The sequence below is a fragment of the Typopeltis vanoorti genome, chromosome 4 (genome assembly GCF_054136105.1).
Source record: "Typopeltis vanoorti isolate ZY-2024b chromosome 4, IOZ_Tvanoo_1.0, whole genome shotgun sequence".
NCBI classification, from domain to species: Eukaryota; Metazoa; Arthropoda; class Arachnida; order Uropygi; family Thelyphonidae; genus Typopeltis; species Typopeltis vanoorti.
The window spans coordinates 22,121,914-22,146,755 of NC_143552.1; the positions used below are offsets into that span (position 1 = coordinate 22,121,914).

The window sequence follows — 24,842 nt, forward strand, 5'->3', positions numbered from 1 at the left end:
CGAAGACTCCTGATAAGAAGAGGAGTACTTGAGAAGGTGTGATAAAATCATGTTTCCATTGGGAAAAGTTTATGGATACCAGTGATGCCATTAGGATGCAGAGAGAGAAATAGTGTGAAATATGTGATTATTTGGGCTGGTAAATATGATCTAGCAGGTGATAACTGCAATATGCAAGAAGATATGAAAGTGTTGCTGGAACAAGCAAATAAGAGAGAGTATAAATTATGAGTGTGTTTCATGGTATGATAAATATGAGTTGAGAAGATAGGCCATAGTGCAAATGAATCAATGCATAGTTTTGCAGGAGGAATGGTTGTGCAGTTTGTGGAGCGAGTTCATTTTATGAAAGGATTTATGAAGACTAATGATTCACATGTGAATAGATTTGATATTAGTTGTCTTAAGAAATTATTATTCAATGAGAGTTCAGAAGTGCAGAGTCAGGGAAACTTAAGTTTTTATGAAGGATGTAGGGGAAAGTGTAACTACGAGCATCCTTGAAGTGATTTATTGGGAGAATGAATGAATGATATTGGAAGATATCAAACAGTGAAATCTATTACAAAAAAGATATTGGAAGAATCTAGCTTTTCAGGTTGGGATAGGTGTGAGTACTGAAGTTTATCAATTTTAATGCCAGAAACATCTGGAATAAGGAAGAGGAGTTTTTAGCATTAGCTAATTCAATTAGTTAATCTGTGATGACTCTCTGACTTCTTGGAAGTCAGATGTTAATAATTCAGCTTTGCCAAACGTTATAGACATCAGTGAGACTTTGTTGATGAAGGGTTAGGTTAGATTAAGTTGTGGGGTTTTGCTAACATATATGGAAGTGATCACTTTCACTGTGTCCTCACAGGAACCACAGTCTTTGAAAAAATTAAATACAAAATCCGAAACTTATTTGAAATAAATTTATTTTCTGTAAACTTTTTGCCTAAATATCATAGGCATCTTCAGTACGATAATGACAATAGAGCACAAGATAAAATACATTAAAAGAATAATTTAAAAAAAAGTTCATCTACAGCTTAAGTAAGACAAAAGATAGTCAGCAAATTTCCAATTAAAAAAAATTAAATAATAAATAACATAATAATCGAAATTTACAAGAGTTCTTTCTGCTTCAGAAAATGGCATCAGTAAAGTAGTGCATGTCAGCAGCATGGAAAGCTTCAGCATGAAGATCGAGTTCTGTATTGGATTTTTCCCAGTGGATGCATTGTGAAAATTGCTTCATGTATACACCAAAAAATGTGAAAGATTTGTGGATTAAGATTTGTGTGCAAAGTGTGTTGATAGATTAGAGCTATTAGAAATGGGAACAAGAATCAGGGCCACTGCCATAGCCAGAGCTTTTGCTGCCTGGGACAGTCCCTGAGTTTTCTGCCCCTCTCAATAACCAAAAATACTACTAAAAGTCAAGACGATGTATAGGGAAATAAATTGAAAAACTATGTTTATTTTTAAATAAAACTTAAAATGACATTGTCGAAGTCTCTTTCATCACTCAGTTGCTGTTCTATAGACAGTATGGCAAGATTTCTTAAACGCAAGGTACTCATTGTAGATCTTAGGTAATTCTTAATCAATTTTAATTTGGAAAAATTCCTCTTATGACTAGCAACACTTACAGCAATTGTGAGGAAAATTCGGAGTAGTATTACAATATTTGGAACCGAGTTCTCGAGACTGTATTTTAGAATATACTGCAGAAGTTCAAGGGGGACCGTTCTTCCATGTCTCTGTTTCGTCTTGCGTAGCAGCAAACAAATAAAACTGAAGTATTTTTCTCTCAAAGAGGAACTCTTCCTTATTAATGTCATCATGATCATGATTTAGTTGATATTCGTATTTATCATTCAAAAGATTCGATGGAGTAATTAAGACATATTTTTCAGCAAGAACATGAAGCTGTTGAAATGACATGGTGATTTCTTGGATCACTCTGTCCAGTGAAAAAAAACATTTCTCTTCTCAACTTAGTTTCGTATGACAATTCAGCATCTCCTGATTCTTCACCTGCCATCAGTTTCTTCTTTCTACACTGACAATCCACGACTATCCCCAGATCATCACAAATTTCTTTGGTGTAAGCTACTGAATTCTTAACTAATTCATCCTTTTTTTTTAGTTTAAAACTTTTAAAGCTTTGAGGTTTATGTCATATTGTTGTATATTCAATCCTTTGGTTTGGAAGTCGACTTATGTGCTCTTAATTTATAGAACGACGGTTTCCCACAGGCCAAGCAGGAAGGAAAACTATTCTAATGCAACAAGCAGCACGCTAGCTTCTGACCTGGTAACTTTATTTTCTTCTTCGCCAGTTAAATATTCTACAGCACTTAAGATTTTTGAGTAATTTTTTTTTACAACACTCAGCATTTCCCTGTGCACTCCATCGAGTTTCTACTACATGCCTAACACTTTGACCAGTGATTGAATTCAGAATATCCAAGCGATGGGTTGAGGAAGAAAAAAATGAGAACAATAACAGAATTCACAGCAACAGAAGCTGCATGCATGTACACCTGCCAAATTCAGCAAGTGATTTGTACATACGACAAATTCTGCTTTTCCATTAATCTCCTTGATGCATCTCTGAATGGCAGTATGTTGACCAGCCATCACAGCAGCATTATCATAATCTTGTTCTCTACAATTCTGAATATCAATTCCATCGTTTTCTAATTTTTTGCAAAATCATAGTTGAAATATTCTCGGCGGTTTTATCTTTTGTTTCATTGAAATCAACAAATGATTCCACAGACTTCACTTTATTTCCATCATCATAACGTATTGTAAAACTTGGCTTGTTTGATCCTTATGAGAAATATCAGGAGTGCTGTTGAATATCATAGAAAAATACTTTACTTCTTTACTTGCTCAATAACTTTACTTCTTACTTTTTCTCCCAAAATTTCTTTAAACTCATCCTGAATAGTTCTCCATTGGCATGCCATGCGTTTTATTGTTTTTATTTAAGAATTTGAATTATAGTATGATAGGGAAATGTAATGGTTTTGTTATATTTATATTTTATTTATTTTAGTTGTAAGTATAGCTGTTAAAAACTAATTATTAATTAAATAATAAAAATTACTAAGTTAACATAAATAAAAGAATCATCGAAAAATAAAGTTGTGTCTCACTCGAAAACCATGAAAAAATTGCTGCCTGGGGTGGACTGTCCCCCCCCCCCTCCCCAGCTACGCCACTAGTAGAAAAGCTTAGGCAAGAGTTAGTGAAAATGAAAAGTAAACTGAAACATCTGGAAGATGATAATAAGCATCTAATGATAATTAAACATCATAATATCATATATGTATAGGAACTTGATCATCATTAGAGGTGTGATGACTAATAAAGTGTGCAAAACATGCTTTCCTGGTGGATCAATGAAACAAATAATGAAACAACTGATCCATTGCATGAAAATTAGTGGTAGTTGTGGCCTCAAATGACTTGGTGAAAAAAAGAATGTTCGTAGCGACTTGAGGAAGCTGTTGTGGCAGGTAAAGGATAATAGTGTTATTGGAAAAGTCATTAATGTGTTGCCCGGATATGACAATAGTGAATTGAGAAGGAGAGCAGAGATAATGAATGGTAAGATGGTCGAGTTGGATGAGGCAAAGGGATTCAGTTTTTAAATCTGTAATATAAAGGAGCTCTCAGATCTGATAGTCATTGGGCATGCAGTATCAGAATCCAACCTTACAACATGTTCCACAGTTCTCACAGGAGGTACCATGAATGATGCACTGCAGAAAACTTAGGTGAGCTGTGGTCATAAATCCAACCAAAACAACAATGAGTTTTGTTGTTTGGTTGGATTTTTTTCTGTTTTGCAATTTTTTGCTATAATTTTAATATAGAACAGAGATAATGAATAGTAAAATGGCCAAGTTGTGTGAGGCAAAGGGAGTTCAGTCTGTAAATCTATAGAGTGAATTCAAAGGAAAGTTGGAATGGTTTAAAGTTGATAAATTGCATTTGAATGGGTTTGGTGTTGGGCATTTAGAGAGGCTGCTTTCTGAGAAGGCAGAGAATCAAGAAGTTAATGTAGCAAACGATCAGAATCTACTTGTGAAGCAGGATAGCACATCTAAATGGATTATATGACAGGAGGAAGGTGGATACTTGGTTGAAGATGTGGTTGCAGCAGCACAAAATGATGCAATACATAAAGGTGAGGATGTGACAGGTAGTAATAGAAATCAGGATCAGGGAAACGGGAGTGGTCAGGCCAAAGAGAGAAGTCTGGTATAGCAACTAAAATGGAGAATATTGGTGCAGATAGAATGGCCTCAAAGATAAAGAGATTGTTTTGTTTGTACACAAATATAAGGAGTATTTGAAATAAGAGAGCTGAGTTTGTTGCATTGATTGAGTTAGTATACCCAAAGATAATACGTATAAGTAAAAGTTGTTTGTCTGAGAAGGATGTGATGTTGGGAATAGAAATGGAAAATTATATAATCTTCTAGAATGATAGGAAGGAAAAAGAGGAGAAGTGCTGTTAATGATTGCAGAGAAATTGTGTCCACATAGTGTGGAAGTTGATAGTACAGATTTTGAATCTGTGTAGTGTGAAGTTGAAATTAACTGGCTAGTATTTCTGACATATCAGGCTAGTATGTTAATACTGACTGTGAAATGTTTAGGCAGATTGGTTCGGCATTTAAATAGAAAGTGATCCTGATGGGAGACTTTAATTACAGGAATATACAATGGAAGGAGGAGATACGGGAACAATGGGAGTGAATTTGTTAAATTTTTAAGAGAGATGTTAAACAGCATGTGACTGAAGCAACAAATTTGGTGATAATTTCACAGGATGTGGTTGTTAATAAGGTATTAGCACTGCCACTGGCTGGTGAAAGTGATCATGAGGTACTTGTTTGGGAAGTGGTGAAAACAAGAAAAGTTATTGCTGAAAATGGTTATATGTGGAAGTATAAGGCAGGTGATTATGGGAAGCTCTATAGTCAATTCACATCAATATGTAGAGTAGATGAGCTGTGCAGAAAGCATGTTGACAGTGCATAGAATTTCATAAGGCGATACCTGACACAAGCAATGTACAACACACCAAGGGTTAAACGAGTAAATAGAGTAGGCTTGAATTGGATGAACAGTGAAATCAAGCAAGCTGAGTGGAGAAGGCTATGGAGGTGGACAAGACAGTTGGTGGTGATCAGATTCATGATAAGTATAAAGTACTGACTATTAAGGTGACAAGCATGGTAAAGAAAGAAAGGGTACATTATGAGCGTAGAGTGACTAGTTGGGCCAAGGTTAATTCAAGGGTATTTTTCCATTATATGGCAAGCAAGAGGAAGAATAATTATGGCAGGTTAACTCTGAGTCATAGCAGCAGAATAACATTTGCAAAGGATATAATGGAATTATTGAACAAGCACTTAATCATTGTATATCATACTGGTGTAAAAATTGCAGTACAATATACAGAAGGGAGGCAAGTATTTGGAGAATTGGAAGTGAAAGAAACAGAGATGTATGAGATGTTGGTTGGGTTAGATGTGAATAAGGCTGTGAGAACGGATGACAGATCACCATATATTCTTAAGGAATGTGCACCACAGTTGGCTATGACCTTGACCTGGTTATTAAATGAAAGTCTTGCAGTGGGTAGGGTTCCTAAGGAGTGGAAAGAAGGCAAAATAGTACCAGTCCACAAACATGGCTTGAAGACAGAAGTTTCCAATTATAGACCAGTTTATATAAATACAGTTGTAGTTCAAGGTTTTGGAGAGATTGGTTAGGATTAGAATACAGGACTCGGTCGATGGATATAGCATTCTATATGATGGTCAATATGGATTTTTAAAGGGTAGATCTTGTTTTATCTAAGTAAGTGATGTGAAGTCATTAGCCTCTATATATGAGTTTCCTAATCGTGACATTACTTCACATGCAAACTTTGTTTGTTTACACTTGGATAAAGGATTAAACTAAGAATATAATTTTTTGGCATCTTTAATTTATGATTAGGTACCGAGTGTGATAGATAACGGAAAATCATAGACAGTGATATTCTTGGAATTTGCAAAAAGCATTTGATAGATTACCGCATGATAAGTTGGTGTGCAAACTGCAGAGTATGAGAATAGTTGGTAAATTAGTTAGATGCAAGTTGTGTATGATGGAGCAGTGTCTCAAAAAAGGATAACCAGTGACGTGCTCCAGGGTTCTGTGGCCCCCTGCTGTTTAACCTGTTTGTAAATGATATATCATGCAAACTGACTGGGGATTTTCAATTGCTTGCTGATGATACAAACTCGTGAAATAAGTAGCACTGCTTCTCGTAGACAGGCTTATACGTTGGTTATGCATTTTTAAATCACTTAGGAAATTGAACAACGTAGATCCGAATATAAATTAAATTATACTTTAATAAATATTTCCGATATTTCGGCAACGTCACGTTGCCATTTTCAAAAGGAACTTACAAAAAAGGCACGTGCACGCAGGCACTACAACACAGTAACTGAGAATGAAGATATGAAGCTATCGTTCTCCTAGAAGTCCTGATGGTGCCCTCTAGTGGGCGAAGTAGGTGTTCTTGGCTGTTGGGCTGAAGGTCTGCTGATGTATGCCTCCCAAATTTGGGGTAGTCACATACAACCAAATTTGTTGCGGTTTGGAGAGTTTCTTAGGGCTGAGGCTGATTCCATAAATAGTCTTTCGAATTTGTATTTGCTACGATGTATTACTGTAGCTTTCTTCCACCATATTCTGTGGTATCCAGAGCATGGTCTGCAAGACCAGAATGGCTGTACTTGTGGACCCGGATGTAGTCCTTGTGTTCAGAAATTCTGATATTCGCTGTCCTGCCTGTTTGGCCAAAGTAAGACAGTTTACAACTGCAAGGGACCTGGTAAACACCAGGTAGGTCTAGGGGAAGTGGTTGGTCTTTAGTGGAGCGGATAAGGGATGCCAATTTTCTGTAAGGCCAGTAACAGGAGGTGAGGTCATGTTTTTTTAAAATTTTGGTAATTTTTTCCGAGCTGCCTCGGATGTAGGGAATGGTGATCTTTGTTGTGGGGGGGGGGGAGCTGTGGTTTCTAGGTTTTAATATTTTTGGGAAGGGGGGTAGCCATTGGCTGAGAAAGTGTTGAGGATGTGATTTAGTTCAGTGCTTAGGGCCATGTCGTTAGAACAGATTAGTTTAGCCCTGTTGTATAGTGTTTTCACCACTCCATATTGTTGTGAGGGGGGGGGGGATTGTTGGTGAATGTATCTGCCTGTATGGGTGGGTTTTCTATAAACTGAGAAAACCAAGGTTCCATCAGGCTGGCAGGTGACTAGTGTGTCTAGGAAAGGGAGGCTGTTGTTTTTCCTCTTTTTCCAGGGTGAACTTGATTCTGGAGTGTTGGTTGTTTAAGTGTGTAAGGAAGGAGAGGAGTGTTTTAGAGCCACGTGGCCAAATAGCAAACACATCATCAACATAGCGAAGCCATATGGTTGGTTTTTGTGGGGCAGATGCTAAGGCTTTTTCTTCAAAGATCTCCATAAAGAAATTGGCCAAGGGTGGGGAGAGTGGTGAACCCATGGCTGTCCCCTCTATTTGTTTGTAGAATTTTCCCTGCCAAACGAAATAGCCTGAGTTCATTGTGAACTGAAATACGACTGAGATATCGTGAGAAAATTTAGCTTGGATTAGCTCTAAAGTTTCCTTGAGTGGGACATTTGTAAATAAGGAGGAGACGTCAAAGCTGACCATTATGTCAGTCTGTTGGAGTGTAAGATTTTCTATGCTGGCTTTGAAGTGGGCTGAGGTTTTTAGTTTTTATGTGTGATGGTGTGTTGCCAGTATAGTGTGTGAGCTCTTTGGCCAAATGTTTAGCTAATTTGTATGTGGGGGAATCAATGCCATCCACTATGGGACGTAATGGCACATTTTCGTTATTTATTTTTGGGAGTCCGTAAATACGGGGGAGGGGGGGGGGTATAGAGTTAAACGGCTTTAATGTGTTGGTAACTTCTACAAGCCAAGAAGTGACTTTCTTAAGGAGCCTGTGAAGTTTTCTGATTTGTGAATTGGTGGGATTGTATTCAATGGGGAGGTAAGTAGCCCAATCTAATAGAAGAGCATTAAGCTTACCTTTGTAGTTCTTTTGGTTAAGTACTACAGTTGCATTTCCCTTATCTGCTTTGGTGATAACTAATTCTTTATTATTCCTCATTTCCTGTAGAGCTTTAAATTCCTTGTTGGAAAAAAAAAAAAAGTAGCACTGCTAATGTTAATTCTCCTCAAGGAAGATTTGAGTAGACTTTTCACTTGGACAAATGAGTGCGGGTTGTAACTTTAATATTAATAAGCACAAAGTGTTGCATTTAGGAGTGCAGAAATATAAAACTTTGAACTATATTGATGGTGCTATAAATGCAAGTGGATGATATACGAGATTTGGGAGTGATGGTTGGCAGTAGACAAGTGTTGCAAAGTCTGCACATCATGGTATTGCTAGGATAAGAAATGTTCTAACATGTAGGGTAAGGAAGTGGTTGTGCTCAGATTTGGTCACCTGTTTTCAGTGTGATGTGGAAACATTGGAATGCTGGCTATGGAGAGATGATGAAGAAATGTAGATTGCAGAATTCAGTGGATAAGAGAAAAAGAGGTGATATGATAGAGATAAGTTGGTGAGAGGATTTTATCCATTTAATCCAGAGGGGATTATGAAAAGAGTTGAAGGTGAGAGGGGAAGAACCAGACGTCATCCATGGAATTTTGTGATGAAGAGGAGTTTGAGGAGTAGAATTTTTACATTGATGAGAACTGTCAGTGAATGGAAAGCATTTCCAGAATATGTTGTTAATACAAGGAGTGTTAAGGATTTTAAGATTCTGTATGATAAATATGTTGTCAGTTGAATGAACTTCCCATGATGAGTCTGCTGACTCTGTGGAGGGTGTAATAATAATAGTAATAAAAGGGATAACCAAAGGCTATCAGATCTGTTTAAGTTTGGTTGTTGTAGAAAGGCCTCACAGTTTTCCTTGTTTAGCTAGGTGGTGTGCAAGATAGGATGCCAGAAGAGTGTTTGCCTGGAGGAATGATAGAAAGTGTGGCTATGGCAGTTAAGCAGGGTGAAAGGGTGGATGAGATGATTGTTAGTGGGCACAAATGATTTGAGAGGCAGTGTAAATCGGTTGGTGAGAGATCTGAGATTCATGCTTGAGGTTGTGCAAAAGAAAACACAAAGAGGAAAGATTTGTGTGTTGCCCAGGTATGATAATGACAAGCTGAGCAGAAGAGCAGTAATAATGAATAGCATAATAGCCAGAATGTGTCAGAAGAGGGGGATTGGAATATGTGGATGCTTGTAGGACATTTGAGGACAGAAAGGAATGGTATTCGAGAGACCGCTTTCTTTTGAATGAGGAAGGACGTAGGCATCTGGAGAGATTGCTGTTTTCTGAATGAGTCGGTGTGTGTCAATGCAGGGAAACTAGAATTCCCATGGTGGATGGTAGCAGGAGTGGCCTCTTGTGGGAATGGGTGCTTGGGAGAAGGGGACAACATCAGGTAACACCGAGTCCAGTGGAGTCTGGAGGGGATAATAATAGGTATAGAAGCAGTCAAATTTTTATGCTTTATACCAATGCCAGGAGTATCTGAAATAAAGGAGATGAATTGGTGGCACTGATAGCATCAGCCTGGCCAAAGATTATTGGGATCTCTGAGACGTGGTTGACCGAAGATGATATAATTACAGGAATAGAAGTAGCAGGGTACAGCATTTTTCGGCGGGATAGGAAGGGAAAATGCGGTGGTGGAGTACTGCTTATGATAATTGATGGCTTATTTCCTCTAAGAGTGAATGATTTGGAAGGCAGTGACACTAATGGTTTTGAAAGCATATGGTGTGAGTTAGAGGTGGGCAAGACAGGATATTTAGTGGGGGTGTTGCTACAAGCCAAAGAGCACAGAGGGTGGGGAGCAGGAGCTTGGCAAGTGCAAGAAGAATGATGATTATGGGAGATTTTAACTACAGCAGTATAAATTGGGGAGAGGAAGATGCATGTAGCAATAAGGGAATGGAATTTCTAGAATTCTTGAGGGATAAATGTCTTAGGCAACATGTAATAGAAGGAACAAGAGGTTCAAGAGTTTTGGAATTGGTCATAGCATCAGAATAGCTGATAATAACTGAGATGACATCTCTCTCCCCTCAGTTGGAGAGAGTGACCATGTGGTTTTGACTTTGGAAGATTTGGAAGAAGGCCAGGATATCATTAGTGCTTGGGAAATTGTGAAGGAACATTTGTTAGCAGCAATAGTAAACTGTATTCCACGAGTGAAGAGAGGACACAATTCAGTGTCAAGTGGATGATAAACAATATCAAACAGGAACTGCAGGTGAAAAAGAGGTTATGGAAGAGATATAAGGATAGGAGTGGAGAGCAGATGCATGAAGAATATAAGACTCAGGCTAGGAGAATGACTACTATGGTGAGGAAGGCGAAACTGGAATATGAGAAGAGATTGGCACTAAGTTCCAAAGAAAATCCTAGGGAATTTTTTAGCTGTGTGGCCAGTAGGAGGAGAAATGATTGTGGAAGAATGACATTGTGGATTAAAAATGGGATTAGAGTGACTGATCCAGAGGATATAGTGGAGTTGTTCAATAAGCACTTCATTGGAGTATTTCATCCTGGAGAAGAAAGTTTTAATACTAGAGGGATAGGGCAGTTTAGAGGTGCAAGAGGAGAGTGTGTTCCAAATACTGAGTACTCTCAAAGTCAGTATAGCTGTGGGACTGGATGGTATTTCACCATGGGTTTTGAGAGAATGTGCTAAAGAACTGACAGTTCTGTTGACCAGGCTTTTCAATGAAATTCTGACAATGGGCAAGGTGCCTAAGGAGCAGAAGGAGGATAAAATAGTACCATTGCATAAGGGTGGTAGCAGACCAGAAGTGTCGAACTATAGACCAGTTTCTATTTCATCAGTAGTTAAGATTTCAGAGAAATTAGTAAGGGATCATATACAGCATTGGGCAGATGAGGGTAATGTTATCTGTGAGAGTCAGCATAGATTTGATAAGGAGTGTGGGATCATGTTTTGGTAATATGATTGCCTTTTATAACAAAGTGATAACAGTGGTTGATGAGGGAAAGGCATATTCTGCCATTTTACAAAGGCATTTGACAGGGATCCACATGATAAGCTGATATTTAATTTGCAGCACATGAGATTAGATGTGGAGTTAATCAGCTGGATTCAGGATTGGCTGTCTGATAGGTATATCAGAGATTTGTGTATGGTGGGGCAATATCAAGGGGGTAGAAGGTTACAAGTGGGGTCCCACAGGGCTCAGTACTAGGACCTCTATTATTTAACCTTTATATCAATGACATTGTGAATGGATTGCAGGGGGGGATATTCAGTCATTTGCAGATGATGTGAAGCTGGGAAGGGTTATTAGTAATAGTGCAATGTGCAAGAGGATTTGAATAAAATAGACAAGTGGGCAAATGAATGGGGATGTTTAATGCAGCAAAATGTAAAGTCTTGAAGTTTAGGATACATCGATGGAAGGCTGCATACTCTCTTGGAGGAGCTGTAGTGGAGGAAGTAGGGGAGACAAGAGATCTGAAGGTGATGATTGATAGAAATCTGAAATTCAGGGAACATATTGCAAATGTGGTGAAGGTAACCCAGAGGATTGCTGCAATACTGAGAAGGATGCTGACCTGCAGAGATAAGAGTTATCATTCCATTGTATAAGACCTTGATCAGACCACACTTAGACGATTATTCTCAAATTTTGTCCCCAGGATTTGAAGGGGATAAATTCACTGTGGAAAGGGTACAAAGGCAGATAACAAAGATGGTTTAAGGACTGTACAATGTTAGTTATGAGGGATGGCTGACGGAATGTGGACTGCAGAGTTTGGTAGAAAGAAGGTATGATTGAGACTTTTAAACTCTTGAGAGGGTTGACACTGGGGAGTTCTTTTGCTTGGTGAAATAGCAGGAAGGACGAATGAGAAAGGACCATCCCTGGAAGTTGCAAAAGGAAGCTGTGAGCAAGAGGGTGAGGACTGGTTTCTTTGAATGGAAGGTGGTTTAACCATGGAATGCATTGCGTGATAGAGTGGTGAGAGCAAAAATGGTCATGAGTTTAAGGAGTGGTATGATAGACTTTGTGTTTCGTAGGAAGGACCTCCCACGATGAGTCTTTTGACTCCATGGAGGCCTGAATAATAATAATAACTACTCTGTAAGGAATCTAATTTTATATAAATGTTTAATTTTCTTTCATAGAACTCCATATTTAATTGAGATGGCATGCTCTTCAGGTTAGACTGATCAGGTTCATGATGCTGCATATATGATGTGTTCATGTGTGTCTCACATCAGATAGCTGGAGATCTTCCAGACTTTCCAAAGTAAGACAAACTACAGGAGCAAAGAATCTGGTAGCACCTGGAAGACTAAGAAAGCTTGTCTCTTGATGAAGGAAGGAAAGTAGAAATCTTCCTTACAGGATGAAAGGATACTGCAATATTAAGAGGTCTTAGACCTTAAGAAGTATGTTCAGAAATTTGTTTCATATATGTAGGTGGAATCCAAGTTATCTCTTCAGAAGATCTAGTCTCTTGGGGCCTAAATTTTACTGTTAAAGGCTTTCTTGATAAATGACTCATTATATCCTCCTACATGTGCCCATAGAGAATAGCCCACTTAGATAGGACTTTACGGTTATATCTACTGATTAATTTAGTATTGCATTGCCTTTGTGCGTGTGTGTGTTACAAGTGTTAGTTTGTGTGCTTCCTGAAGATATCTCGGTGATGGAGACAAAATATTGGAAGAATTAAAATAGGTTTTAATCCTTTCTTAGTGCTGTTATTATTCCACTAAACCTCCAACATGATGTCCTGCTATATGTTCAAAGCATGATGTACATCAGGCGTGGGCAACTTCATTCTATAAAGGGCCAATATATGAGGAGTGGTAGCGTCACGGGCCACACACTTTTAGACAGAACTTAAATAAAAATAAACTGCATTTTTTCAAGGCAATAGTTACATGTATTGAATTACTATATTTGTTAAATCATTTTACTACTGGAGAACAATATAAAATACTTGATTGATTTAAATATAAGTTGTTAAATTAAATTTAATTACATATTTCTGGTTTTTTACATGTAACAAAACTTAATGAGAACACTGTGGACATGCGGCAACAAATTCATCAAAGTCGATTTTCAACGATGATGACGATATTCGTAACAAATCCTGAAGGTGGTCATCAGTCAGTTGGCTTTTCCATGACGATTTAACCACCCTCGTAGTTGAGAAAGTGCATTCACATACGTATGTGTTTCCAAACATAGATGCAATTCTCAAGCTGAAATCACTCAGTGTAGGATATTTTTCCCTTGGAACCAGTTTCCAAAAGTCAATGCCTATCTCCACCCTTGACTAGAAAACGGGGTCACTTCAAAGGTCACACAACTCCAATTGAATGGTGTCATGCTGCTCTGAAATGTCACATTTCATTGGGTTGTTAAATAATGTCAATTGTGGCCTCATGTCACTGAAGTCAGAAAATCGCTTACTGAATTGCTCCAAAAATTGGTCTAACATTGGCACAGAAAACTTGAAGTCAATGTCATGGCTCTCCTCCATCAACTCCCTGCAGGAAGGAAAATGTACCAAGTTTCCTCTGACTAGGCTGAATTTGAAAACTTTCAGTCGACTTATGAACCCATCTAGGTGTCCTACTAAATCTGAAATTGTTTGGTTATGTCCCTGTAACTTCACATTGAGTTCATTAATGTGGTGTGTGATGTCTGCTAGAAAGACGAGTAAGCTGTTAAAATGAGGAGCACATAGTTTAATTATTAGTTCTTTGTTTGTCTTCTCGTGCTCCTCTAAAAACTGTTTTATTTTCTTTCTCAAAGCAAAAAACCATTTCAACGTACTTCTGTTTACAACACTAAATCGTCATATTCTGCCTCCATTTTTGTTAGAAAAGAAAGACACTTGCAGTGTGTCAAGGCCGATTTCTGCCCTTAATTAGATTCACACACTTCATTACAGTTTTCATAACATCCTCTATCTCCAGCATTTTACCACAGAGAGCCTCCTGATGTATAATGCAGTGCAATACAGGGCAACTGATTCCAGCCTTCCTTAGTAAGCCAACTAAGCCTGTTTGAGTACCACGCATTGATTTGGCACTACCTGAAGATATTTTCAGGACTGAGGTAAGGTGGTGCATCCCTTGGCAACTTGTAGCAAAGGTGGACCAAGCCCTCATCACTTCTTGTCTCAGTATCTCCCATAATGCAAAGCACATCTCCTTGCAGACATGTATACTGCTATGCATTAAGGGAAGGGCCACTACCCAGACCGGTTTCGACCTTTATTGAGGTCTCATCAGTGGGAGGCAGACCCAGAGTGGTGATACTCAGGCAGAAGCAATGGAGAGGTCATATTTACCTATTCACCCTTAATGCATAGCAGTATACATGTCCGCAAGGAGATGCACTTTGCATTATGGGAGATACTTAGACAAGGAGTGATGAGAGTTTGGTCCACCTTTGCTACGAGTTGCCAAGGGATGTACCACCTTACCTTAGTCCTGAAGATATTTTCAGGCGCAAACTTTGTTTGCTTACACTTAGATAAAGGATTAAACTAAATTTATTATAGTCTAACCAAGTGCAAAATAAACTTCCAGCATCTTTCTCTAAATCCAGAGTATTTTAATAATAAGGTGGTACACCGGTTGGCAACTTGTATAGGTAAATATAACCTCTCCATTGCTTCTGCCTGAGTATCACCATTCTTGGTCTGCCTCCCACTGATGAGACCTCAATAAAGGTCGTAACCGGTCTGGGTAGTGGCCCTTCTCTTAATGCAGGGATGTTCAACCCGTCAATCGCAGAGCGAGATTTTTGGTCGATCTCTTGTGTATTCCTCCTTACTTACAAATTTAATTAAAACTGAAAACATAATATTTTATTTATCATTATTTTGTATTATTTTTAATTCGCTTAAAGTGTATTGCTATTGTTTATTTATTTTTCGTTAAAATTGTCAAATCAGTAATTTTCTTATAAGTCCGGGTAAATGAATTAATTTGGATCAGTGGAAGTCAAACAGCGAACCGAGTGAATACACTTATAAGCAAAGTGTAAAAACTTGATTGTAGCTTAAATATTAAATATTCCAAAGCATATTACATCGATGTGCTTTGGAATATTTAATATTTGATTTTTTACTTAGGTTAAGTCCCATGTGAATATTGTAAAAAAATATACTTTGTTTGTCTCAGTATAGTTTGTATTAGATGTTTTTGTAAATAACTCTTTTGAAGCTAACTGTATATACTGCTTTAATAAGAATATGTTAGAGTGTTAAAAACAAAGGCAATGTTTTTGTCACCGAAGTTGTACATGGTGGCATTAGAAAGATTGTTATTGAAACTTGTACGTATGAGAAAGGCTTGCAGGCTCTAAGTGTAAACATCTCCGAACTCAGTCAGAAAGAGTTAAAACAACTTTCCGATGGCCGGCAACTTACACTTAAAAATAAGCGGAGGAGAACAAAAGGCGTGCTGAACTTGAAATTTAAGATGAAAGACTCATCTTAAATTTCAAGAAAGTGCATTCACATACGTATGTGTTTCCAAACATAGATGCAATTCTCAAGCTGAAATCACTCAATGTAGGATATTTTTCCCTTGGAACCAGTTTCCAAGGGAAAAATATCCTTGGAAATGGCAACCCCCAAAGCGATTCTTTGGGGGTTGCCAAACTTCATGTGAGGTCTCAGAGGAGGCCTAATAAAAAGGGACTGAAGCAAGCAGAAGGGGGTTCCGGTTCCAAAATTGCTTTCAGAGAGAAGGCCGCCTGGTCCAGAGTAGCCGTCGGAGAGACTGCCCAGATCCATGTTGCTTGAGAGAGGAGTTTCCCGTTTCCAAAAATGGAGCTTCTCCGTTTGAGACGTTGCTAGAGAGAGACTACTTCTAGACCGCAGACAAGGTTTCAAATTGCCGAAAGGAAGAGTTCCAATTGCCGGAGAAAAGTTTCCAGGCCAGGTTAATGTCAGACATTCACCAGTATGTTGCATTTTCATTACAATTTGATGAATCAAACGACTTCACTGATGTTGTTCAGTTAATGGTATTTATTTGCATGGTATTTCAAGGTTATTCAAGTAAAGAAGAACTTTTGAAAATTATACCATTATTGGGAAGGACTAGGGGAGAAGACTTTTTTTGGCATTTGATAAATTTGTGAAACAACACAAACTTTTGCTTTTTAAACTTGTGTCTATTACTACTGATGGTGCTCCTGCAATGAAAGGTAATAAATCAGGCTTCATTCATTATGTAAAAACGATGACAAATAACCAGATTTTTTAATTAATAATACCAATGTATTATTCACCAACAAGTACTGTATAGTAAAAGATTAAACACAAAAGATGTTTTGGATATTACATTTAAAATTGTAAATTCTGTTCGCTGGCTGAGCAGAAGTCAATTTTTAGAAAGATTTCTTGTATTAATTAAAGATATAAAAAATTTTCTTGATGAAAAAGGAGATATTTATCCACAATTGAGTGATAAAAGATGGTTGTTCCACTTATCATTTTTAGTAGATTTTTGTACAAAATTAAGCAATTTAAATTTAGAGTTACAAGGTAGAGATAAAAATTTAATTGACATGTTAAGTTCAATAAAAACTTTCCAACAATACTTACTTTTATTAAAGAAAAATATAAATGACCACAATTTAGACATCTCCCATATTTATTAAAATTTTTTGAACAAAATCAAGAAATGCTTCGCTATGATTTAAAATAAATTCTTTTAAATCAATGCTTCGCTATGATTTAAAAGAATTTATTTGTGAGATAGAATTAGTTGAGGAAGAAATAAATTCAATATTTAAAGATTTTAATAAAACTGAAATGAATGTATCTTTTATCGATAATCCATTTCAAGAAAACTTGAACATCACAGAAATTTCAAATAAAATTAGTGGGCTGTTTGATATAAACCAAGCTGAAGTAGAACTTGAGATAATAAACATTCAGAATAGTTTACATTTAAAATCAATAAACAATGAAGTCATTTGGAAGTATGCACATGAAAAATTCCCAATATTAATCGATATTGCGCGAAAAATTCTGTCGTGTTTCGGATCAACATACTTGTCAGAATCCGCTTTTTCAAATATGACCATTATAAAAAATCATTTAAGAAACCAAATTACAAATGATCATTTGGATGATTGTCTACGATTGGCCACTTCTTCATATCAACTTGACTATGAAAATATTGCGAGGTCCAAACAATGCCAAATTTCATTAACTTTTTTTTCTTTAATCAACCTGCATTTCCTGTAACTTGTGAGTTTGTAATCAATCTGTTGTTTTTTCTAACTTTGGTTTTCCAAAATAGAGAAATAAATATTTTATTCCAATATATTTGTTGTTTTTTTTTGTTGTATTAAAATAATTAAAAAATACACAAATAAAGTTTTTAGTTGTGTATTTTTTTTAGTTGTTTATTTTTAGTTGTTTATTTGTGCATAATCAGATATCAGGTTGGGGGAACGTGATCTATATAAGAGAGTAGATCGCCAAATAACTTATATATAACAGAGTAGATCGCGAATAACTTTTTATAGAAAAGTAGCTTGCGTAGTAAAAAAGGTTGAACACCACTGCCTTAATGCATAGCAATATACATGTCCGCAAGGAGATGTGCTTTGCATTATGGGAGATACTGAGACAAGGAGTGATTAGAGCTTGGTCCACCTTACCTCAGTCCTTAAGATATTTTCAGGCACAAACTTTGTTTGCATACACTTGGATAAAGGATTACACAATTTATTATAGTCTAACCAAGTGCAAAATAAACTTCCAGCATCATAAATGTCTTGTCCTTTGGCTCTGTTATGCAATGACTCTAATGCTAGTAGCTCTTCATTAATAACAGAGCCTTTGGAAACAGTTTGAATGAAAATTAGGTGAGCTGAATCTGTAATAATACTTTTTAATTTATGTAATATGTGAGAACCTATTTCCTTGTCTCTTTTTGTAACAGTTTGTTTTGATAGTGGGATTCTTTCAAACTCACTGGCAATTTTATCTTCCCCAAATGCACGTGCCATTTTCACAGAACAGTGTTTTACAAATTCACCATCAGATAATGATTTTTTTGCTTTTGCTATCTCTGCGCTTACAACAAACGATGCCAAAAGTGAGCTTTTTTGTATTGATGTTGGTTTAGTAAAAATAGATTTCTGAGCACTAACCTTTCTCTTCAAATTACGTACAAATTTAGTACGTACTTGTCCAACATATTCTCGTTTTTAGTGGCATGGTGCTGTATGTAGTGGTGTTTGAGGTCATATTCCTTGTGCATAGACAATACTTGCAAACACACAAGGCACTGTGGTTTGTTGTCATTATTGTGTATAAACAGAAATTCATTTTCCCATTTTTCCTGAAATAAACCTGTTTTCTTTACAGATCTTACATTTCTTACTCATAGTACACAAAGGCTGAAGTAACTGACCAGGGGACACAAACTGCAACAATAACACTGTTAACTGTGAAATTGAATCTCTGAAACTGATCACTGTAACCAGAGCAGAGCAAGTGACTTTCAATGATGCGTTACTCTGGAGCGCATATAAATCTGCCACTCCTACTACTACAACTCGCACAGAGAAGCAGTAGATTTTATAATTGAATAATCTTTTTAAAGCAATTTTGATTCCATGTTGAAAATATAAATGGTTTCCATCATCAGAAATAATGAATATAACTAGTATATCAATCAGAAAATCTGCGGTCGAAACTAATAGCTAAATTGATAATACGTATAATTTAATATAGTTTTTATCCTGCTGTTGGCCACCTATGATGTAAATAATGTCTTAATGGTTCCATCTTTTTGACTAAGATGATGATGAGAAGTAGCATAGATATAACAATCGGTATGTGTTTCTTCAAAATATATCATTATAAAACCAAAATAAAGATCTTCAGTTGCAGTGTTAAGGGTATATTATTATACGGATCAGAGACATGGAAGCTGACCAAAAAACAGAAAGATAAACTTAATAGTTTACAAACAAAGTGCGTAAAGTATTGAAAATAATTTGGCCCCAACCTGTATAGCACATGATGACTTATATAAGCTTTCTGTGCAAAAAAGCACCACTGATGAAATAAAAAAATACAGATGAAAATAAATTGGACAAATACGGAAAATAGACAGCAGAAAAATTCCTGAAGTAGCTTTTACTGCGATCCCAGAAGGAAAAGGGTAAAGCTTAAAAATTAGCTTGACAGAGCTCTAATGGACAAAAAAAAAAAAAGGAAAGACTGGCTGGCTGACTGGAAGCTGGAGAGAAGCCGAACTTGTGGCTCAGGATAAAGGTATTTGGGAGAAATGGATTTTAGAGATTAATATCTCTAAAAAAGACTAGTTGATTGTTTTTCTCTTCTTCTAAGATATATTAATATCTTAAAAGAGATGATATCTTAATATCTTCCTCTTCTTTTACAAGAGGAAGGTATATTTTAGTTGTAATTGCAGATCCACAATCACAACTTTGGGCAGTCTTGATTTCTGGTTATGTATTGAATACCACTTAAAGGATGTTCTGGAAAAAAAATAATAAATAAATAAAAGCCATTATGCTCCATCACAGTAAATTTATATAAGAACGACTGTTCTTAGAATCTGCACTCAGAAATCAGCCGAATTGAAATAAAATATGGATGCAAGAAACTTCCCAAAATGTGGGAAACATTAATTTTCATAGATCCCAATTTACAACCTAGACCTACACATGCCCATAGAGAATGCCCCACCTAGATATGGCTTTAGGGTTATATGTACTTGATTCATTTAGTATTGCATTGCTTGTGTATGTGTGTGTGTTCCATTAAATCTCCAGTATGTTGTCCTCTTATGTTTTATATTTTTAACATACATAAGTGATAAATATGATTTATTGTATAATTCATTTTTATAGTATATTGAAAACATTTTGACTGTAACTTAGAAATTCTAAAAGCAAACATTTTGAACCTCAGTTACTAGGCATGTTCTCCCTCTTTTTGATCAGCGTGCATGTATACAGACAAACATCTTAGAGGGAACATTGATTTTTAACATATATTATATTTTACTGATCTCAGTGTTCAGTGTACTAGTTTGGAGATATGTATAGTATAATTTCTTAAGACCCCCATAAATAAAATAAGAACTGTTTACATTTAGTAGACTTGTATAATAGATGGTTAATCTGTTTTATAAGCACCTGTGAAACATTATGTAGTTTTATTCCCTGATTTTGATTTGAGGTGCTATATATATATATATATATGATAAGTTCAGTCCTGTAGATTTTTGTGAACACTCCCACCTAACAGAACTTTTCTCTCAAGGTCATATTTTACGTATCCCTTTTATGGTCCTCGGTGGATACAAGTACTGTAAGGCTCTTAACATATGTTCTGACTCTCTTAACATATGTTCTGACATCACCCATGTTTGTTCGTAGTGATTTCTACAGATTGCCTAGTTTCTTCTGTTTAAGCTTTTTTTACAGTGCCAGTTTATTTTCTGTAAATGTGATATTTTTTAGTTGTATGTGCTCCTTTTGGAGATCACAACAGTAGCTATACCATACCCATACTTTTTAATGTATCCATTTGTTTATAATTGTTTCTGGATGAAAGTTGATTCTACTTTTTTGCTTCTTTTCTTGAAACAAGGTTGGAGCATAGTGACATATTTTTGATGATCCACCTTTTTTTGTTTAGGGTAAAGATGGGTGATGGCTTCCAACATGTTTTTGCTTCATATTTCTAGAAAAAGGTGCTGTTTTTTCTTTTTTTTTTCTTTTTTCTTTTTTTTTAATAAAGACATCTAGATTAAGTAGCTTCTTATTTAATCCTGGCAGCAAACCTTATTTTTTTACTGTTATTAGGAATATTAGGAAAATGTTTCTCTCTTTTCAATGCTGCCACATTAGTTGTGTATAGTCCAAACAAACACTTAAAATGGCTGTATTCTTTTTGAGTGGCTACTGGAAGTAAATCCATTACAAGTCCATAATAAACCAACAGGTTTATTTTGGCTAAAGAGTGTCATGTCTGGTGGAAATTTTTCCTTACTGATGTGTATAGTTTCCTCTATAGATACATTAGTGCGTAGGGCTGTAAAATCTAGGCTGTTTAGGTGGTCGTTACTCACTTCCTATGATGCTCTTTAGCATGACAACCAGTTTTCTGGAATTTCTTAACAATTAAGAGTCAGGCTTATTTATTTATTTTTTTTTTTTTGTCAGTCTTACCCATGAAAGGTTACTCACATAAAGGACAAAGAGTCTATAATGTTGTTCTACCCTCCTGGAACAGATCAGAACCCACTGGTATCTTCTATCCTTTCCAGATATCTATCTCCAGTATCCTATGTCATCATGGTACCTAGTATTTAGTTTGGATATACAAGACTGCTTACCTTAGTTGGGCTGGGGTTATTATCTTTGTTATATATAAATATATATATATCATACAGACAGCCAAAAGCAAATTAGCACAACTTATTGGATAAAAATCACTTCATCAGATGGAAGAAGCAAAGTTATTGCACAAAACTTATTTCAAATTGCATAGACTGTTCTTGGAAGCATCTCTTTGAAGCATTCTACAGTACTCTTATCATTGCAGCAGAATTGATAGCATGATTCTAAACTGATTTTGGTGCACCACCCTTACTTCCTTCAGTTATTATATATGTGAACACATATAATAGAATTCCATCGTATATGCACAAATTGATTGAATTTGTTCTTACGTTTGAACAGTATGGTATATTTATCCTATGTGATCATGCTTGTTTGCATAGAAACTTTATTTTGGTTGGAAATTTTTGTTTGATTTTAACTTGATTTTCAGATTTTGTATTGGTTTTAACAGAAGCTCACAGGCTGGCTTGCCTTGAATAAGGTATTCATCTATATTCAAACTATTTTCAGAAGAAAACTAATAGTAGTGTTGTGTCCCTATCTACGATTATTAAACCTTCCCTTTTCCTTTCAAATGAATCTCTATATTTTCTTTATTCAAAACTTAACTGCACGAGATATTACAAAATTCAAATATTTAAGCTTTTTCTCCCCTTAGTGTCCATAATATTTATATTATACTGCACCTTTCAGGACATTTAGTTTAAGATATATAATTCGAAAACAAGGAGCAATTACAAAAATATGTCTGAGTGTGAAACAATTAAGCAGTTGTGACCCTCTATCTCGTAACTTAACACATTAATTTCCCACGTGATTAGGTTCGTACGTTTTTCAAGTGGTGCATTAGACAGCAATCTCAGACAGCTGCATTATTAATGAACAAAAGTTTATTTAAAATCTTATACATGGTACAATTCAATTTCTATTATATAAAACACAATTCAATACTAAGAATAAAGTTTCAAAATTTCACAAGCGAAGTACAAGTATTAGGGCAAAATCCTATATAGGAATTTGCGATCATGCCGTCATAACAGGCATTATACATAGAAATACACACATGTATTCCTGGAACAAAATTAACATTTTACCTAACCTTATACTAGTCAGAATGCTCTATATTGCTACCATTGGTCATCATCATCAACATCAAATTCCTGCCATGTACCCTCAAGGGGTGTACAGGATATGACAGTACTACATGAAAAAATTACATCATTACTAACTTCCTATCTACAATTTTCCTCCAAATCAGTCTGTTACTTGTCAAGACTCCAACATTATCAGATCTTATATTTCTATCGTCTAAGGCACTTTGTACCGTATCAATCCACCTATATCTTGGTCTTCCTCTGGATCGTTTTCCTGCAAACCTGGCAGAGAACACTTGTTTTGCTAATCTTTCCTCTCCTATTCTATTTAAGTGACCATACCACCTGAGATTAGCTCTGCTAACGCATTCCTGGATGCTGACAATGTCAAGTTCCATTGGACATTAATGTTTATATTCAGTTTACCTTATCTAACTTACAAAACAATATAGGTTAAACTATCCTTTCGCTATGCCCATACATACTTTGACCTTTAAGACACTCTCATGTGAAATACCATGTGCATACATAAATCTCTAACACATGAATGCTTATCAAATAATATAAACTAGTTTACTCTTATTCTGTTCTGATTTGTACTAAAGTCCTAGTATACCTTCGACTGTTCAGTAATTAACAATGATTGAAACTATATGCGATTTCAATTGATACAAGATTTTATAGTACCTTTCTAGGATGAACCCTGGTTTTCATGATCTATACCTTTTGCGCTTGAATAAAGGACATACACAGGATCATCTATTCTATCACTATGGAACTCATCACGTGGGCATGGACTTCTGTATGGATTTCCTTTCCCTCGATACGAGTACTGGATGATGAGATACATAGACAATTCCTTCTTCCCTGTCTCTTGCAATAGGAATATGGGATCGAATTCCTGCACACTTTGTTTCCTTGTTGTGTCGGATGGAGAGAACTCCTACGCCGTCACTCAGGAAAACCCATGTTACCTAGAAATTAACCATGTTACCTTACCATGAAGAAAAACCTTTAGGAAAAAAAGCCTCGTGGGGAAGGGGTCCTAACCCTTTTATCTGCACGGCTCCTATCGGCACCTTCTTCAATTTCTTTCCCCCCCTACTGGAGTCGATCTCACTCACCAATTAAAGTCATGTTTTTCTGCCCAAAACATGCTACGGTTCCTTGCACGTGACGACGTCTCATTTTGGGAATTGACCTTGAGCGATCGTCATTTGTTTTAAGCTAGCCTCTATACTGAATTAATCCCCTTTTTAGAATTTACTTGAATATTTTAATCTCCTTTTTTTTTCAAGTGTTAAACTAGCCTCTCACATACAGATTCTTATCTTTAATCTTCTTTGTCTTATTTAACCTATCTTTTTCATATCTTTTTTGCAATAAGATTCCCTTTTTCATTATTTAGTTAAACAAACAATTTCTGCTATATTTATTTTACTTGGATGCAAGCATATTTTCTGACGACGTCTCATTTTGGGAATTGACCTTGAGCGATCGTCATTTGTTTTAAGCTAGCCTCTATACTGAATTAATCCCCTTTTTAGAATTTACTTGAATATTTTAATCTTTTTTTTTCAAGTGTTAAACTAGCCTCTCACATACAGATTCTTATCTTTAATCTTCTTTGTCTTATTTAACCTATCTTTTTCATATCTTTTTTGCAATAAGATTCCCTTTTTCATTATTTAGTTAAACAAACAATTTCTGCTATATTTATTTTACTTGGATGCAAGCATATTTTCTGTCTTTAAATATTTTGTATTAGCTACTTACATAGGATTTTATATTTTTATTTTCTTGTTTCACCATGATAACTGAAATTATTACATTCTTGGTTATCAGGGTGTAACAGTAGTTAGGAGGCTGAGAAAGGGTGAGAATGAATGATGCAAGTTATGCAAGTTACACGACTTGCATCATTTATTTATTTTTTATCATCTGCATTATTTATTCATAAACCATAAAAGCATATACCATTGTTACATCCTGAATGAAGAACTTTTAAAAGGAAACAATTCATTCAGGATTTAACAAGTCAGAAAAATCAGCTGAGAGAAAAAACTTGTACTCGTGCAGAAGAAATAACGTACTAACTGTAAATAGAAATAGAATTACCTCCTTTTAGTAGAATTGTAGTACCATGTAAAGAACTTTGTGTATAAATTAGTATTATATGAATGCATCA

The 24,842-nt window shown here is 36.0% G+C and overlaps 1 protein-coding gene across 10 annotated transcripts in view; it reads left to right on the forward strand.

Moving 5' to 3' along the window:
• LOC150107158 (small G protein signaling modulator 1-like) overlaps window positions 1-24,842 on the forward strand; it is a 568,327-nt gene that overhangs the window by 142,988 nt on the left and 400,497 nt on the right. The window lies entirely within an intron of this gene.